Here is a 19,921-nt window from a genome sequence, read left to right as displayed (position 1 = left end):
TTATAGAGGTCCAGCAATTAGATCCACACACACATGGTTAATTGAGTTTTTACAAAGGCACAAAGGTAATTCTAAAGGCAAAAGGATAATCTTTTCAACAAATGGCGCTGGTAAAACTGGATTATCTGTATGGAGAAAAATGAACCTCAATCCTTACCTCACACTATACGTAAAAATTAACTTGAAATACATCTGAGATCTAAATGTAAAAGCTGAAGCTATAAAACTCCTAGAAGAGAGTATAGGAAAAATCTTTCTGACCTGGAGTGGGCAAAGAAGATTTCTTAGACACAAAACTAAAAGCACTAAATGTAAAAGAAAAAATTAATAAATTGGACTTTATCAAAATTAAAAGCGTCTGCTCTTCAAAAAAAAAACACTGACAAATTACTTGTATCTAGAATGTATAAAGAACTTCCACAAATCACTAATAAAAACACAAACAACCCACATTTCTAACAGCTTCATTGAGATGCAGTTCACATGCCATACAATTCACCCGTTTAAAATGTACAATTCAATGGCTTTTAGTATATTCACAAAGCTGTGCATCCATCCTCACAATCAATTCTCGAGCATGTTTATTATTCCAAAACGAAATACTGCTCCTCTTAGCTGTCCACCCCACCACCACCTACACCCCCACACACACACCCTCTCTAGGCCTAGGCAACCACTAATCTACTTACTATCCCTATAGATTTACATTTTCTGGATATTTCATGTACATAGCATCATACAATATGTGGCCTTTTCCGTCTGGCTTCTTTCACTTAGCATGTTTTCAAGCATCATCCACGTTGTAGCATGTATTAGTACTTTGTTCCTTTTGTTACCAGATAATATTCCACTGCATGGATATATCACATTTTATTTATCCATTCATCAGTTGGTGAACATTTGGGTGGTTTTCAGAACTCACTTTTTAAAAACGTGCAGAGACTTGAACAGACACTTCAGTGAAGAAAATATACAAATGGTCCATAAGCACAAGAAAAGGTACTCAATGTCATTAGTCATTAGGGAAATTCAAATTAAAGTCACAATGTGATACCTCTAAACATCTACTCAAATGGTTAAAATTTTAAAAATACCAAGTGTTAGTGAGGATATCAACCAAATGGAGCTGTCAACCTGCCACTGGGGATTATTAGAGAAATGCAAATCAAAACTACAATGAGGTACCCCCTCACACCAGTCAGAATAGCCATTATTAAAAGGCTACAAATAATAATTGCTGGAGAGGGTGTGGAGAAAAGGGAACCCTCCTACACTGTTGGTAGGAATGTAAGTTGGTACAGCCACTATGGAAAACAGTATGGAGGTTCCTTAACAAACTAAAAATAGAGCTAGCATATGATCCAGCAATCCCACTCCTGGGCATATACCCAGAGAAAACCATAATTCAAAAAGATACATGCACACCAGTGTTCATTGCAGCATTATTTCTAATAGCCATGGAAGCAACCTAAATGTCCATCAACAGATGAATGGATAAAGATGTGGTATATATACACAATGGAATATTACTCAGCCATAAAAAAGAATGAAATAATGCCTTTTGCAGCAACATGGATGAACCTAAAGATTATCATACTAAGTGAAGTCAGACAGAGAATGACAAATATCATATGATATTACTTATATGTGGAATCTAAAAAAAAGATACAAATGAACTTATTTTTTTAATATCTTTATTGAAGTATAATTGCTTTACAATGTTGTGTTAGTTTCTGCTGTACAACAAAGTGAAACAGCTATATGTATACATATATCCCCATATTCCCTCCCTCTTGAGCCTCCCTCCCACCCTCCCTATCCTACCCCACCTTAGGTCACCACAAAGCATCGAGCTAATCTCCCTGTGCTATGCAGCACCTTCCCACTAGCCATCCATTTTACATTTGGTAGTGTATATATGTCAATGCTACTCTCTCACTTTGTCCCAGCTTTCCTTCCCCGCCCCCGCATGACCTCAAGTCCGTTCTCTACGTCTGCGTCTTTATTCCTGCCCTGCCACCAGGTTCATCAGTACCATTTTTTTAGATTCCATATATGTGCGTTAGCATACAGTATTTGTTTTTCTCTTTCTGACTTACTTCACTCTGTATGACAGACTCTAGGTCCATCCACCTCACTACAAATAACTCAATTTCGTTTCTTTTTATGGCTGAGTAATATTCCACTGTATATATGTGCCACATCTTCTTTATCCATTCATCTGTCAATGGACATTTAGGTTGCTTCCATGTACTGCCTATTGTCAAATGAACATATTTACAAAAGAGAAACAGACTCACAGACATAGAAAACAAATTTATGGTTACCAAAGGGGAAAGCGGGGGAGGGATTAATTAGGAATTTGGGATTACACACTAGTGTATATACACACTAGTATATATATTGAATAAAATAGATAAATAACAAGGGCCTACTGTATAGCACAGGGAACTATATTCAATAGCTTGTAATAATTTATAATGGAAAGGAATCTGAAAAGGAATATATATAAGTAAATCACTTTGCTGTACATCTGAAACATTGTAAATCAATTATACTTTAATAAAAAGAAGTGAGTAGTGTGTATAGCTGTTACACTACAACTAGCACAAAAAATGAAGACAATATTCTTCTGGCATTCAAAAGTATAATCTAACTCAGCAAAGAAGTTGTTTATGTCTTTAACAAACAAGTGATGTTCCAACATATGTCTTGTTTCACTTTTGTCTTACTCCTTAAAGTAAATGAAAATAGCAACCAACAGGTCAGAACTACCCTAGTTAACTGCAAACTTCGGTTGGCTACAGACACAAGACTCTGGAAAAATCAGTGAAAACATTTTGTGATAATCAGTTGACTGTATGGGATTTACGATTAAAAAAATACATTTTGTTATTACTTATAAATTAGTAATAAACATCCTTTGTATCAGCAAAATTCATAATACTTTTTAAATAATACTTTTAATATGTTAAATTATTAATATGCTAAATAAATAGATGTTAAATATATAACATTTTTTCCAGAGAGCCTGCTGTTAAATATTTACCAGTATACTACTGGGCACAAGGGAGTATTTTGGATGATAGAAATTATCTATATATTGATTGGAGATATGGTTTCATGGTGTACACATTTGTCAAAACTCATTAAACCATATATTTAAAATGTGTGCATTTTATGGTATGCAAATTGTACCTCAATAAATTTGATTTTTAGAAAAACAATATAAAATTGAAGACTCTGACTGATAAGCTAATGAAGGTCTCAGTGAATTCCATAGTAGCTGAGCCTTGAAGAAACATTTGGGGGTCATAGCACAGTTTGTTCAGTTTTTTGTAACTTTAAGCCCAGAGAAGACAAAAGTGAAGAACGTCCTCTGACCACCCCCGCCGGTCCCACGGCCTGCACACAGCTGCAGCTCCGGGTCCTCCATCCTGAGCTAGTACACCTTTGTCTGTCGTCCTCTGAGAATATCCAAGAACTCACTCGTCTATTAAAATAACGTCTGAGATGAATTGCTTTGCAGTAATTATCAGCCAAGAGTAAAGGAAATGTGTTCTGCGCTTTTCAAAGCCTCTTTTATCTGAGTCTTTGATGAATTCCCCAGGAGCAGCCCTTCAGTCCCAGCCCTTTGCACAGGAGGTGAGCAGGAATGACCCCATTCACATGGAGGCACGTGTCAGCCACTGCACAGAGAGGAAAGCCAAGTCCAGAAGATAGGAGGGAAAAATCATAGATGAGGACGCTCTGTCTTCATGAAGCTAAATGTTCACAGTGTTTGGAAACAGCCAGTCAGCCCACTGAAACTCTCATTTTTCGTCCAGATAGATATTTCAGTCCCATAACCCTCTGTCATACACGTATGTATGTATATGATCACATACATATATACATAAACATATATATGATATATATCATATATGCAAGCTTTTATACCAAGATAAATTCTTGTTGTAAAAAAAAGACAAATTGGGCTTCCCTGGTGGCTCAGTGGTTGAGAATCTGCCTGCCAATGCAGGGGACACGGGTTCGAGCCCTGGTCTGGGAAGATCCCACATGCCGCGGAGCAACTGGGCCCATGAGCCACAATTACTGAGCCTGCGCGTCTGGAGCCTGTGCTCCGCAACAAGAGAGGCCGCGATAGTGAGAGGCCCGCGCACCGCAATGAAGAGTGGCCCCCGCTCGCCGCAACTAGAGAAAGCCCTCGCACAGAAACGAAGACCCAACACAGCTAAAAATAAATAAATAATAAAATAAATAAATTTAAAAAAAAAAAGACAAATTGATTTTTGCCTATTTGTGAATTAAAATCCTAGTATCAGTCTTATCTTCAGCAGCCCACGCCGAATAACTTGCTGTTTAATATCAGTTAATCAATCAGCAGGTATACATAGAATAGTGACTACATGTTTATGACGGCTTCCTGGAAAGATGGGCATTTATTGCTTTGTGTCTGTTTAATTGACCTGGGTAATCCCAGCTCACTGTTTCCATCGTATTCCTCTTCTAGACCCAGCAGAGGAAGTATGTGCCTTGAAATCATCACTTTATTGCTATTAATACATACTAGCCAGGACTATTTTGTTTGATATATTTTAATAACCAGTTGATCTTTGGATTTTCACTCTGAAATGATTCTATCACAAAGAGAATCTTTTTTTTTAATTAATTTATTTTTATTTATTATTTTTGGCTGCGTTGGGTCTTTGATGCTGCGCGTGGGCTTTCTCTAGTTGCGGCAAGCGGGGGCTACTCTTGGTTGTGGTGTGCGGGCTTCTCATTGCGGTGGCTTCTCTTGTTGCGGAGCACAGGCTCTAGGCACGTGGGCTCAGTAGTTGTGGCTCGCGGGCTCCAGAGCGCAGGCTCAGTAGTTGTGGCGCACAGGCTTAGTTGCTCCGCGGCATGTGGGATCATCCCCAACCAGGGCTCGAACCCGTGTCCCCTGCATTGGCAGGCGGATTCTTAACCACTGCACCACCAGGGAAGTCCACAAAGAGAATCTTTACATGTTTAATTAATAATAATTAATAAAGCTTATATTAATTGTAAACTGGTGATTTTACAATAGTAGTTAATTGTAGTTAATGCACAATTATTTAAGGAATAAGGGATCAGTTTCTCATGAATGAAATCATGTTGACACAACCCCAGGAAGAAACAGATGTGAGCGAGTCAGAGAAGACAGTTCAGCCCCAGAAGTTACCCTGTTCTGTAGCATCCCACAGGAGAGATGTAGGGCCCCTGGCACAGAGTTTTGCTGCTCCTTACTATTCAAAATCAGTCCTTGGACTTCCCCGGCAGTCCAGTGGTTAAGACTCCATGCTTCCATTGCAGGCGGCACGGGTTTGATCCCTGGTGGGGGAACTAAGATCCCGCATGCCATGCAGCAGAGCCAAAAAAAATCAGTCCTGGTCACAGTGCCCCATAGCGTCCCTGGACCAGGAAAGTCACTTAGGCCCCAGAGAAAGCCTGGGCATGTCAGGGTAGCCCAGGGGAAAGGCCATGGCTATCTGGATGAAGGTGCGCACCTGGAGAGACCACCTAGAGCCACCTAGGAAAACACACAATCAAGGCATGGAGGCAGGGCTTAGGACTGTCTAGGAACTAGTCTGTGCCACAGGACTTGTAATTGTTTCATGGCCCTGGCACTGTCTGCTTACTCATTCCCACTGGAGGCTTCCAGATGGTTGGGTGTTTATTCACAATCCACATGGTCTCGCAGACGAGGGTCACTGGCTCACTATGCCCACCCCGTTTGCTACATCCACATACCACCTATTCCACCCAGAGGACTGTCACCCTAGCTGTGTGCTGGAGCCAGCTCCTACTGGCTTGCAAGAGTCAATTGTTAAATTTTCGGAAAATCTGCAAGCTAGACATAGTCATTATGAAAACTTAAATTATATGAGCTTACAATTAAATAAACTGTATTCAAATATGAAAGTAATATATACTCCAAACATCATTCCTAGTTACTTTATTTTGTTGTGGTTTACTGCCTTCTTTGCTCTTGAGGTTATTTACATCTATTGTATCTTGATGGTGGGAATACAATATAATGGTGTGCTAGTGGACACCTCTTCCCAATTCAGCCCTCTGTTCAGGGACCTCACATTGGTAGCCTGAAACTGGCCACGATGGGAGCATTGACACCACAGAAAGTGGCAAATGTGACATATCAGGGTTTCTTTAGTTTGGTTTGTTTGAAGAGCCCTTGTTACAACAGTTATGGTGGATACCGGCATATCCCCCATGGGACTGGAGTGGGTCGGGCAGCAGATAGGCTGGTGAGTGGGAGAGATGCTCTTAGCACAGTGGACAGTCTGAACAGACACTGGGAAGTAGCAAGAGGTAGCAAACAGCATGAGCCGAAAAGCACTCCCAGAGCTCTAGGGAGCCAGAGTACTGCCAGGGGTCAAGAAAAATGAGGGGAAGGACACTATATAATGATCAAGGGATCGACTCAAGAAGAAGATATAACAATTGTAAATATTTATGCACCCAACATAGGAGCACCTCAATACATAAGGCAAGTACTAACAGCCATAAAAGGGGAAATCGACAGTAACACAATCATAGTAGGGGACTTTAACACCCCACTTTCACCAATGGACAGATCATCCAAAATGAAAATAAATAAGGAAACACAAGCTTTAAATGATACATTAAACAAGATGGACTTAATTGATATTTATAGGACATTCCACCCAAAAACAACAGAACACACATTTTTCTCAAGTGCTCATGGAACATTCTCCAGGATAGATCATATCTTGGGTCACAAATCAAGCCTTGGTAAATTTAAGAAAATTGAAATCGTATCAAGTATCTTTTCCAACCACAACGCTATGAGACTAGATATCAATTACAGGAAAAGATCTGTAAAAAATACAGACACATGGAGGCTACACAATACACTACTTAATAATGAAGGGATCACTGAAGAAATCAAAGGGGAAATCAAAAAATACCTAGAAGCAAATGACAATGGAGACACGATGACCCAAAACCTATGGGATGCAGCAAAAGCAGTTCTAAGAGGGAAGTTTATAGCAATACAAGCCTACCTCAAGAAACAGGAAACACCTCGAATAAACAACCTAACCTGCACCTAAAGCAATTAGAGAAAGAAGAACAAAAAAACCCCAAAGTTAGCAGAAGGAAAGAAATCATAAAGATCAGATCAGAAACAAATGAAAAAGAAATGAAGGAAACAATAGCAAAGATCAATAAAACTAAAAGCTGGTTCTTTGAGAAGATAAACAAAATTGATAAACCATTAGCCAGACTCATCAAGAAAAAAAAGGGAGAAGACTCAAATCAATAGAATTAGAAATGAAAAAGGAGAAGTAACAACTGACACTGCAGAAATACAAACGATCATGAGAGATTACTACAAGCAACTCTAGATATAAAATTTTAATTGCCCTCAAAAAAGTTGTGCCAGCTTATACTCCAGTCATCATGCTGTGATGACGTTCATTTCCCCACACCCTTCCACCACTGGATATTCTCCCTTTTTTTTTTTTTTTTTTTTTGCTAATCTGACGGGTGAATAAAAGAGGTCCATCTGAATTTGAATTTTTCTTATTACTTGTGAACTTAAATATCTTTATATGTTTACTGAACATTTGTATTTTATCTCTGAATTGTCTGTCCTTTGCCCATTTTTCTGTTACTATTTTTTTTATTGATTTATAGAAAAAGTCAGTTTAGATACATAAGTGATTTTGGAAAAAAACATTCAAAGTAATTTTTCATGACAATCTGTGGTCATATCCTTAGTTCAACTTGAATAGACAAGTCATAAATGACTTCTGAATTAATAATAAAAGACATAACAGTCAATCTAAAAACAGGTATTATGACCACCTTTAAAGAGATGCCCCCTTAGTCTGATATCTTATTGGTAAGGAAAAACATGCTAGAACCAGGCAATTTTTTTTAATTTACAGATTTCCTAAATACTACATGTAGTTTATATTTCCCGTGATAGTATCTAACTTGGAGATTTTATTTCCCAAACTTGTAAGAAAAATGAAAGTCATTTGGCACAAGAAATAGATAATTTCCTCTGGGAGTGGAGGGGGGTGGTAGACTGAGGGACAGAGGTAAGGGAAAAAGTTTGAATTGTGTGCTACATATTTTTGGAATTTTGAGATGTGAATATATATGACATATTTTTAAAAAATAAATTGAAATTAAAAAATTAATTTTTAAAAAGAAAAAAAAAAAGAAAAAAGAAAAATGAGGGGGACTTCTCTGGCGGTCCAGTGACGAAGACTCCAAGCTCCCAATGCAGGGGGCCTGGGTTCGATCCATGGTCGGGGAACTAGAACCTGCATGCATGCCTCAGCTAAGAGTTTGCATGCCTCAACTAAGAGTACGCATGCCACAACTAAAGATCCTGCATGCCGCAACTAAGAGCCGGCGTGGCCAAATAAATTAATAAATATTTTTGAAAAAAGAAGACGAAGAAAAGAAAAATGAGGACTGAATGTCCCCCAGAGCCTGGGTAGATGCAGCAGAGTGAAAGCCCCTCCCCCGAAGAACAACACACAGGAAGTTCTAGAGAGAAAAATCACTGCGACTGAGGAAAGGGAGCCCCTAACCCTGCTCCCCCGCATCCTCAGCAAACCCCCCAAACCCCGCTGATGTGTCTGCACCTGAAGGAAGCAGACGGAGGAGATATGAGGCTGAGGGGGTTTGGGGTAAGTGCACAATAAGGCTGCCCGTTGGCGGAAGCTTCCACCAGGTCGGGGAGGGGCTGGCTGAGTGTCTTTTCTTTCTTCTCTTGAGAAAGAGTCAAGGGAGTCTTCTGGGCCTCCTACGGAACCGGTGCATTAGTTTGCTAGGGCTGCTGCAACAAGAGTACAGAAATTTATCCTCTCACAGTTCTGAAAGCTAGAAGTCTGAATTCAAGATGTCAACAGGGTTGGTTTCTTCTGAGGCCTCTCTCCTTGGTTTGTAGGTGGTCATCGTCTCCGAGCGTCTTCACGTGGTCTCCCTCTGTGTGTATCTGTGTCCTAATCTCTTCTTACAAGGACATCATTCATATTGGATTGGGGTCCATCCTAATGACCTCATTCAACCTTAATCACCTCTTTAAAGGCCCCATCTCCAAATATAGTCACATTCTGAGGCACTGGGAGTTAGGATTTCAATATAGGAATTTCTGGAGGACACAACTCAGCTCATAACAGCCAGGAGTATATCTGTGGAAGCTTTGGAGGCAAGGGTGGGTCCTGGAAGGCTGACCAAGAGCAGCCCCAGGACAGAGGGACTGAGGAACTCTGGGCTCCTGAGGGCAGGCACTGCATCTTACCTGCCTTTATTTCCCAAATGCCGAGCACTAGGCTTGGCACTTAGTAGGGTTTCCAAAAAAATGCTTTTTGAATGAGGGGATGAATGAATGAACGAATGAGCGTGTTACTAGAAAAGGTATTCCCGTTCTCTGCACCTTTTTTACAAACAGGTGAGAATCTTTCTGGTTTTATTTAAGGACAGGTAAGGGTCCTCTTAATTTCCTCTGAGGTTGGTTCCCTTTGGACCAGGCAGGTGAGGGCTAGGACCAAACTTCAACTTGGCCCCCAACCATTCAGCACCCATCCTCTGCACCAAGTCCTTTCCACTCCCCGCCCCCCTCCCTCCCCTCAAGGAGCAGGGCTCAGAACTCAGAGAGCTCCAAAGACCCAAGGATATGTACACAGCCTAGGAGGAAAAAAAAACGTATCAGCCCAAAACTATAGAGAAAACAATGCAATGTCAGGATTAATACACTTGATGAGACATAATACATCAACTAGTTTCCATGCCCATATTGTCATCTATTATTTATTTATACATTATCATGATGTGGGATAGGGGTGCATTTCCATTTTTTTGACATTTTTTGTAGTAGGGGATCCAAAAGTAAAAGCCTCTGGGGCCTGGGAAGCTCTTAGACTGGCCCTGTGCCTGTTAGCTTTCCAGCTAGGAGAAGGAGGTCCTAGTCAGGGTAACACGGTGGTGCCCTCACCCTGTGGCATGGCGATCATCCTCAGAAAGAAGCTGCCAACCCAGCAAGTGGCCACAGAAGCTTGAGTGGAGCTGCTTCTGAAGTCAAAGACTCCATGACCGGTTTTAGGTGAAAAACTGTTTTCTAAATGTTTCCTGTTGGTCCCCCTTTCCCACCAGGCACAGATGACAGCTGTCATCATAAAGGATACAGGACCTGAGGGGTTTTTTTCCTCCTAAGAGTGGTTTCAGAACTTGGTCAGTTGCTTTGGGAGGGAAATGAGGCAAAAGGCGAACATGTTTCTTTTTCCCAGAAAGAGCACAGTGTGAGGAACAATGATGGTGTGGCTTAGCCCCAAGAGTAACCCTTGCGGGTCCTGACATCTGACATTGTGCCTTTAACAGTGAGCTGGAAAGGACTTTGAAAAAAATGCCATTCTGTGCACTGTGGGCAACTGCATGTACAGTAGGTCTGCTCTGAGCAGAGAAGCATCAATATCTATTACTTAGAAACAGACGAGAAGGCGAATCGGCAGCTGCTAGACCATCAGATGAACTGCACTCTGTTGTGTTTCGAGCCTAACTTTCCTTCTGCCTCTTACATCTCGTAATTGTCATTGAGCTCCGTGGTACCCTTCCATGACAAAACTGATCAACTGCAGGATCACGGCTAATAAACTGATATAAAAGAGCTTATTAAGACATACCTTTAAGTGTGAGATAATATGTGATTCAACACGCGGCACAAACAGCTCAGAAGCCCAAGCTCGCCGCCAAGCTTACTGTGGCTTTCTCCCAGGGAATCACGGCATATGGTACCATAATAGAGCAGGAATTTACAGCAACGGAGATGTATGAGGGAGATTAAAGCTTCATCTGTAAGGACATACTGCGTGGCAAAAAACACCGTTATTGTATTTTCTGCTTTGTGTTCTAATGAGAAACTGAATCCCTTTCGGTAGAGTGTGGGCTCCCTCTGCTGCTGGCAGGACATATCAGGACTCTCTGCACTAAGGGATCCCTGGGCACCTGAGCAGAGCAGGTGGCCTGTCCTGGGAGGAGAAAGATGGGGCTGAACATTCAGAGGGACAGACTTGTTCTGTAGGCTCTGCCTCTGTGTGACACTGGGACTATCTGTGCGGCCACTGCAAGTGATGGAAAACACAACGATGACCTGTCCACATCACCTGTGTCCGTCCTGAAATAGGTCACAGAAGTGATGCTGAGAGGCAGCCCTCCCCCCGAGTGGCGACCCTCCCCTCCCTCCCTCTCCCCCCTCCCCCTCCTCCTCTCCTTCCTCCTCCTCCTCCTCCTTCTCCTTTCCCTTCTCCTTCTTCTTTTATCCCTCTCTCTCTCTCTCTCTCCTTTTTTTACCTTCCACACAGCCACTGCCAGAGGCTCCTCCAGTTCTGTTTCAGACCCCTCCCAACAGTTTTGCTACTGCTCTGGCTTCTGCCTCGTCCTAGCATGGCCAGCACCTGACTCATGTGGTACCGAGGAGACTGCATCACCCAGAAGGTTTAACACCTTCCGCCCATCAGTAAGCAACTCGTCTCAAGACACCTGGTCCCACCCCACTCTCAGCCTCCCACCACCGGTCCAACTTCAAGAGTTGCTTCTTCTCGGCAACAGGATGTTTTAATGTAGTATCCACCCCAAGGGCAGAAACATTTTAGTGCCATAACTTTGATGTGTCCCTTCTGGCCAAATCTAAATAAATAAATAGACCATTAAACTCCAGCTGTTTCTGCTACCAAGATAGATAGGTATGGGAAGAGGATGCGGCTTGGGGGTGGGGTGGTGGGGTCATACACCATACTCTTTGAAACTAGGACCACACTTGCTCCTCTCAGAACCATCAACCATCCTAAGCAAAGCAGCTCATTCTCCGATAATCTGGTTATTCGCGTGGTCAGTATCTCAAATTCTCTGATTTCTCTCAAAGTTCTAACGGCCATGCTAATGTACTTTCAGTTAGTCAACAGAGATGCACGTCTGTGTGTCTGCAGACTTCCTGGTGATACTAGCGGTCTTTTACCAGGTATACATTCGCTACTGGGTGAGAGGGGTGTGGCGATACTGCTAGTTCTCTGGGTTACATATGCTGATATATGATCACCTATTCTCACCCGCAGCCTGCAGAGAAAAACGTTCAATTACATTTCAGATGGCGTCCTCGGGCATACACATTTATATTTCATATCACTAATTTCAACACTCATAGCATTTATTCATTTGTTCATTTAACTAAGAAGCCTCCGCAGTCATCCAGATGAGAGGAGCTTGCCTGGCCAAGGCAGGTGGTAGAAGAGGAGGCGGGGAGGAACCAGGCCCTGGAGAGATTTTGAAGACAGACAACAGGATATTCGGGTGAGTTGGATGTGGGGTGAAACAGAAAGAGAGGGGTCAAGGTGACTCCAAGATCTTTGGTGCGCAATTACGAGGGTGCCTGTTTTTCGATCTGGTTGCAAAGTGGTGCTATTTACTGAGATGGCAAACAATGGAGGGAGACAGGTTCTGAAGGAGAAGTCAGGATTTATTTGGGGCATGATGCATTTCAGATGCCTGGTCGACATCCTCGTGACGATGTGGGGTGGGCAGGTGGATGTTCTGCGCTGGGTTCCAAGGGAGGGTGGGCTGGAGATAGAACCTGAAATTCACCAGTGTATAGACGGCACTGGATGAGATTGCCAGGGGGTGAGTATAAAAAGCCTGGGGCAGAGTCCTGGGGTAACTTGCAGATAAAGTCAGGAGGAGGGGCGAGCCCCATCCTACAAAGGAAAAGCGAGAGGAAAACCAGGAGGTCACGGGGCAAGTATCTCAAGGAGGAGCGAGAGCAACATTGCTGCTGATGGATTGGAATTATCTCAGTTAACCCTGAACGAGGCAGTTTCAGAAAATCCTAATTGGAACGGTTCAAGAGAAAGTGAGCCATGAAGAAGTGGAGAGAGCAAACAGAAACTACTTTTTTCAGTTTTGCTATAAAGGAGAGGAGAAAAATAGGGCTATGGTAGAAGGTAACTTTTATATTATGTATATTTTATCACAATTAAAAACATGTTTATTTTTAACTGTGATAAAATACACATAGTATAAAATTTACCATCTTAACCATTTTTAAATGTCCAGTTCAGCCGTGTTAAGCACCTTCACATTGTCGTGCAACCAATCTCCAGAATTTATCTTGCAAAACTTGAACCCTGTACCCATTAGATAATTCTCCATTCCCTTCTCCTCCCAGACCCTGGAAACCATCATCCTACTTTCTGTCTCTATGAATTTGACTACTCTGGTATATTAATCTGCTAAGGTTGCCATAACAAATTACCACAGGCTGGGTGGCTTAAAATACAGAAATTTATTTTTTCCCAGTCCTGAAGCCTACAAGTCCAAGATGAAGTACTGACAGGTTTGGTTTCTCCTGAGATCTCTCTCCTTGGCTTGGAGATGGCCATCTTCTCACTGTGTCCTCACATGGCCTTTTCTCTGTGTGCATGCATCCCTGGTCTCTTCTTATAAAGACACTAGCCATATTGGGCCCCACCCATAATTACCTCTTTAAAGAACCTGTCTCCAAATGCAGCCACATTGGGAGTTAGGGCGTCAACATATGAATTTAGGGTGAACACAATTCAGTCCATAGCATCTAAGTGCTTCATATAAGTGAAATCATACAGTACATGCCTTTTTGTAACTGGCGTATTTCACTTAGCATAACGACTTCAAGGTTCATCCATGTTGTAGCACCTGTTCCAATTTCCTTCCTTTTTAAGGCTGAGTATATTCCATTGTATGTCTATACCACATTTTGTTTATCCATTCATTCATCAGTGGGTGAATGGGTTGCTTCCACCTTATGGCTATTGTGAATAATGATGCTATGAACATGGGTGGGCAAATATCCCTTCAAGACCCTGATTTCAATTCCTTTGAGTATATACCCAGAAATGTATTACTAGATCATATGGTAATTCTATGTTTAATTTTTTGAGGAACCAACATACTACTTTCCATAGCAACTGCACCATTTTACATTCCCAACAACAGTGCACAAAGGTTCCAGTTTTTCCACATTCTCCTTAACACTTGCTATTTTCTGTGTTTTTGATAGTAGTCATCCTAATGGTTGTGAGGTGGTATCTCACTGTGGTTTTGTTTTTTTTAATTGAAGTATAGTTGATTTACAATGTTGTATTAGTTTCAGGTGTACATCAAAGTGATATATATATATATATATATATATATATATATATGATATCTATATATATATGATATATACACATACTTTTTCAGATTCTTTTCCATTATAGGTTATTATAAGATATTGACTATAGTTCCCTGTCACTGTGGTTTTGATTTGCATTTCCCTAGTAATTAGTGATGTTCAGCACCTTTTCGTGTGCTTGTTGGCCATTTGTATATCTTCTTTGCAGAATGTCTATTCAAGTCCTTTGCCCATTTTGAATTGGGTTGTTTGTTTCATTGTTGAATTATAGGAGTTCTCTATATTCTAGACATCAACCCCTGATCAGATATATCATTTACAAATATTTTCTCTCATTCTGTAGGTTGCCTTTTCATTGTGTTGAGAGTGTCCTGAAAGTTTTAATTTTGATGAAGTCCAATATATCTATTTTTACTTTTGTTGCCTGTGCTTTTGGTGTCATATCCAGGAAATCATCACCAAATTCAATATCACTTTTAAAAAATTAAAAATTAAAAAAATTTTTTAATTATAAAAAGCACTTTGAGATCCTAAGAGAGTACAGAAGATATGTGGCAATGGAACAAGAATTTAAAAGTCCCATTAGGGGACTTCCCTGGTGGCGCAGTGGTTAAGAATCCATCTGCCAATGCAGGGGACATGGGTTCGAGCCCTGGTCTGGGAAGATCCCACATGCCGTGGAGCCACTAAGCCTGTGCGCCACAACTACTGAGCCCAAGTGCCACAACTACTGAAGCCCACATGCCGAGCCGGTGCTCTGCAACAAGAGAAGCCACTGCTATGAGAAGCCCGTGCAGCGCAATGAAGAGTAGCCCCCGCTCACCACAACTAGAGAAAGCCCGTGTGCAGCAATGAAGACCCAACACAGCCAAAAATAAATACATTAATTAATTAATTTAAAAATAAATAAATAAATAAATAAAATAAAAGTCCTATTAATTGAGACAAAGGTTATTTAAACAAAATAGAAAATACATATCTACTATGAACTCTTACAAGGTAAATATGAGTGCAAAACTGTTATAAAAACAAGGAGAAATCTATAGAAACACAATAGTATGGTAAGAACTTGAAATAATTCTTTAGTCTTTGATAGATCTGGTATATAAAAAAATTAACAGGTATACAGAAGATATAAATAGCTTCATGTTGTGTATGTGTCAAACTTGTCTACAACCAACAAAGGGTACATCTTTTCCAATCCCATAAAGCATTTTAAAAAATCAGTCACAAATAATGCAATGAAAAAATCTCAGGAATTTTATACAAGCCTACTTTCTCTGATTCCAGTGCAATTTTTTTTTAATTCAAGTGTTAAAAGTTTTTAGAATTCAAACACTTGAAATTTTACAGTCTTCTGGTGGTTCATTGTACTGTTCAACAGACATTTCCAGCTTTCCATTTTCTAGGCACAGGGTAGGATTGTACTTCTTCACCCCCTTTGATGTTAAGAATAGTCAAATGATTTTCTTTGGCCAATGAAATATGAAGAGAAATGATGGGTGTCATTTCTGGGTGGAAACTTAAAGGGACAGTGCACGATTCACTAGGTTATCTCTGCCATGGCAACTGGTAACAGCGAGATGGCAGCTGCTCTGTTAGCCTGGGTCTCAGAGTGGGGAGACCTGGAGCAGAGCCCCCAGCCAACCTCGGTGAGCAAGAAATAAACTTTTGCCGTTTTAAGCCATTAATATTTTTAAGAGTTTTGTTATACAGCATAGCCTAGGCCATCCTGACTGATACAGGCCTCCTAAATAACTTCCCAGCTAAAAAGATCAAAACTGCAAGTTGGAGACAAGAAAACAAGTGCTATTTTCAAAATGATGGACTGGCCACTCAGTTTTTCTCTTCTTCCCCCTAAGACCCTACAAAAATGATAGTAAAGGACTAAAATGGGAATAAATCCACAATGACAAAGAGAACAGGAAGTTGTCCATCAGTGGAAGAAAGCTTTAAAAAAAATTGTGAGACTGTGTCAAGCTGATACAGAAGTAATGACAGATGACACACCACAGAGGAGGTTGCCGATCTTCCCTACAGAATTCGAGAGAGGAATAAGACAGAGGACGCAAGTGAGACCGGGCCAAAAACACTGGGATAACTCCAAAGGCTCTGTCTTAAACAGTCCAGTCCTTAGCTCCTCCCCTCGTTCAGAATGCAGGGTCACAAAAGATCAACTCTGCAAATGAAACATCTGAGAGTTCTTCCATTAAATAACAAAGAAGAAAAGGGAGGAGGAGGAGAAGGAGGAGAAAGAAGGAAGAAGGAAGGAGAGAAGCAAGGGAGGGAGGGAGGGAGGAAGGAAAGAAAGAAGGAAGGAAGGAAGGAAAGGAAAGGAAGGAAGGGAAGGAGGGAGGGAGGAAGGAAGGAGGGAAGGGAGGGAAAGAAAGAGAGACAGAAATTTGTATTAATTTGCTAAGGACTGCCTTAAAAAATTACCACAAACAGGAAAAAAACAACCTCAAAGGAAAGAGAACTAATTCAGGAAATAGAAGAGAATTAAAATATTTTTCTAATTATAATCATAACTATAATCAGGAAGTTATTGCATTCAAAATCAAAAACAAGATGCTAAGTAAACAGCACAATCAGAGAACAAGAAAGGGCTCTTATAGAATGAAAATATGATGTTGAAATAAACTGAAGGCCCAGAAGATAAAACAGAAGAAATCTTCCAGAAAGCAGAGCAAAAAGACCATGAGATGGGAGACATAAAAGAAATGAGACTCAGAAGACCTTTCCAGAAGGTCCAGTTTTATAGGCATTCCAGATAAAGAAAGATAGAAATCAGAGGGGAAACATTATCAAATGAGCAATACAACAAAATCTCCGAAAGGTTAAAGTTACAAGTTTTCAAATTGAAAGTACCTACAGAGCAAACAGCACAAGGTCTTTTAAAAGACCCACATGTCTGCAAAATTTTAGAACACTGGGAAAAAAAGAAAATATTCTAAAAGCTTCTGGAAGGAAAAAAATACCACTTATGAAGGAACAAAATTCAGATTTTTTATCACCAACACCAAATGTTAGAAAACAGATGAGATATACCTTCAAAGAGACTGACTACTAAACACAACTGAATCATGGATTGACAAGAAAACAAACAGTTGTGGAGAAGCTTATTTGAACAATTAGAGATAGACAAAAGTGGGTTGTATATCAGTTAGATGATATTATTTTATCTACATTAATCTATTGAGTGCAATAACTGTAGTGTAGTTATGCATGAGAATGTCTTTGTTCTTAGGATATATATACTTAGGGGTGAAGTGACATGATATCTGAAAGTTACATTCAAATGGTTCAGAAAAACTGTGCATGTGTATGTGCATTTGTGTGTGTGTGTATGCATGCACACCACATGTGTGTAGACAGAAAGATATACCAAATGTGGCAAAATCTTAATGATTAGTGGATCTATGTGAAGGACATAGAGGTGTTCTTTCCACCATTCCTTCCATTTTTTTATAGATTTGATATTTTTCAAAATGAAAAGTAAGGAATTTAAGAAATACAACCGATATATAACAAAGCTATAAGGGAAAATAGCAAATAATTTTTAAATTTTTAAATTTAAAATAATTCAGAGGGAAAATTCTTTTTTCTATAAGTTTATAATTAACCAAACAATTAAAGTATAAGATTAAATATTCAGACATGCAAGAACATAGAAATTTCACCTACCAGCTCTTTTTCTTGGACAACTACTTGAAGATGTGCTTCAAAAAGATGAGGGGTTAAACCAGGAAAGAAAACAGGGAATCCAAAACACAGGATACAACCTAAAATAGCAACAAAGGGAAATCCAGAACAACAGGAATGCAACAGTCCTAGAGAGGAACATGTCCAGATTAAAGAGAGAGGAGGAAGACAGGTATCTGATAAGAAAAGTAGAGTCTGTCAGAACACATGATATGATGGAGAGTTTAGAAATGTTCAGTTTTCTTTGATAAAGAAAAACAAGGCACCCCAATTTCATTGCAGCATTATACACAAGAGCCAGGTCATGGAAACAACCTGAGTGTCCATCAATGGATGAATGGATAAAGAAAATGAGGCATATGTATACAACAGAATATCATTCAGCCATAAAAAAGAAGGAAATCCTGCCATTTGCGACAACATGGATGGACCTAGAGGGTATTATGCTCCGCAAAATAAGTCAGACAGGGAAAGACAAATACCATATGACTTCAGTTATATGTGGAATCTAAAACAAAACAAGTGAACTGAAAAGCAGTTATAGATAAAACCGAAACAGAGTCACAGATACAAAGAACAAACAAGTGGTTGCTAGAGGAGAGCTGGGGTGGAGGGAGGAGTGAAATGGGCAAGGGACATCAAGAGGTACAAACTTCCAGTTACAAAATAAATGAGTCACAGGACAAAATGTACTGCATAGGGAATATAGTCCATAATAATGTAATATCTTTGTATGGTGACAGACGGTAACTAGACTTATCATGGTGATCATTTTGTAATGTACAGAAATGTTGAATCACTATGTTGTGCACCAGGCACTAACATAGTGCTGTGGGTCAATTATACTTCAAACAAACAAACTCGTAGAAAAAGAGATCAGATTTGTGGTCACCATAGGCGGGGGGAGGGGGGTTTGAGGGGAGGAGGAATTGGATGAAGGTGGTCAGAAGTTAGAGACTGCCAGTTATAAGGTAAAGAAGTCCTAGGGATGTAATGTACAACATGATTCATATAATTATATTATACTTTGCTTTATGTTACGTATGTAAATCGTTAAGAGAGTAAATCCTGAGTTCTCATCACAAGGAAAAAATATTTTTTCTTTTCTTCTTTTTTCTTTTTTTCTTTTTTTTTGTATCTATAGGAGATGACGGATGTTCACTAAACTTATTGTGGTGATCATTTCACGATGTATCTAAGTCAAATCATTATGGTGTTCACCTTAAACTTACACAGGGCTGTAGGTCAATTATATCTCAATGAAAAGAAAGGAAAAAAAGACTGAATTATGATTACAGATTGGAATGTGAATAAGGTGTAGCACAGATAATAAAAAGCACAGATAACAGAAGCTGAGAATGTAGAAAAAAGGATGCAAACTTACTGGAAGGTTAGAGGTGCTGGCATCTTCATCTTTTAAAGCTGGGAGTCAAAAGACACTGTCTATACCTGATGGAATAAGAAAGAGAAGGTGTAAGTGTGTTGCTTAAACTACAAGTTTGGAACTGAAAATAGTAATATGTGTATTAGGAAACTAAAGAAGAAAAATAGGAGTTGTGGAGTGTGTCAAATCCCTATCCATCAGGGGATTAGAAAATGTCTAAACTATATAAATGAAGACATCATAGCATAGGTATGTTATTTAAATATATAGCCTCTTGGGGCTTCCCTGGTGGCACAGTGGTTTAGAATCCACCTGCCAATGCAGGGCACACGAGTTCAAGCCCTGGTCCAGGAAGATCCCACATGCCGTGGAGCAAATAAGCCACCCGTGTGCTACAACTACTGAGCCCACATGCCACAACTACTGAAGCCCATGCGCCTAGAGCCCGTGCTCCTCAACAAGAGAAGCCACCACAATGAGAAGCCTGCGCACCGCAACGAAGAGTAGCCCCTGCTCGCCACAACTAGAGAAAGCCCGCGCGCAGCAACAAAGACCCAACGCAGCCAAAAATAAATAAATAAAAATTTTAAAAATAAATAAATAGCCTCTTA

General features: G+C 40.3%; 1 long non-coding RNA gene across 5 annotated transcripts in view; it reads right to left on the bottom strand.

Moving 5' to 3' along the window:
- LOC132354052 (uncharacterized) overlaps window positions 1–19,921 on the bottom strand; it is a 153,361-nt gene that overhangs the window by 129,862 nt on the left and 3,578 nt on the right. For 4 of the 5 annotated variants that reach the window (XR_009499156.1, XR_009499157.1, XR_009499158.1 and 1 more), the window contains exons 2-3: window positions 19,311–19,375; window positions 17,909–18,006 (exon numbers count right to left, since the gene is read on the bottom strand). This is a non-coding gene — a long non-coding RNA (uncharacterized LOC132354052). The remainder of the gene's footprint in view (window positions 1–17,908; window positions 18,007–19,310; window positions 19,376–19,921) is intronic. The other variant, XR_009499159.1, reaches the window with a different exon arrangement.

Source organism: Balaenoptera ricei, chromosome 19, assembly GCF_028023285.1.
Source record: "Balaenoptera ricei isolate mBalRic1 chromosome 19, mBalRic1.hap2, whole genome shotgun sequence".
Classification (NCBI taxonomy): domain Eukaryota; kingdom Metazoa; phylum Chordata; class Mammalia; order Artiodactyla; family Balaenopteridae; genus Balaenoptera; species Balaenoptera ricei.
Note: the sequence above shows the minus strand (reverse complement) of the source record. Positions and strands in the feature narration are given on the sequence as shown.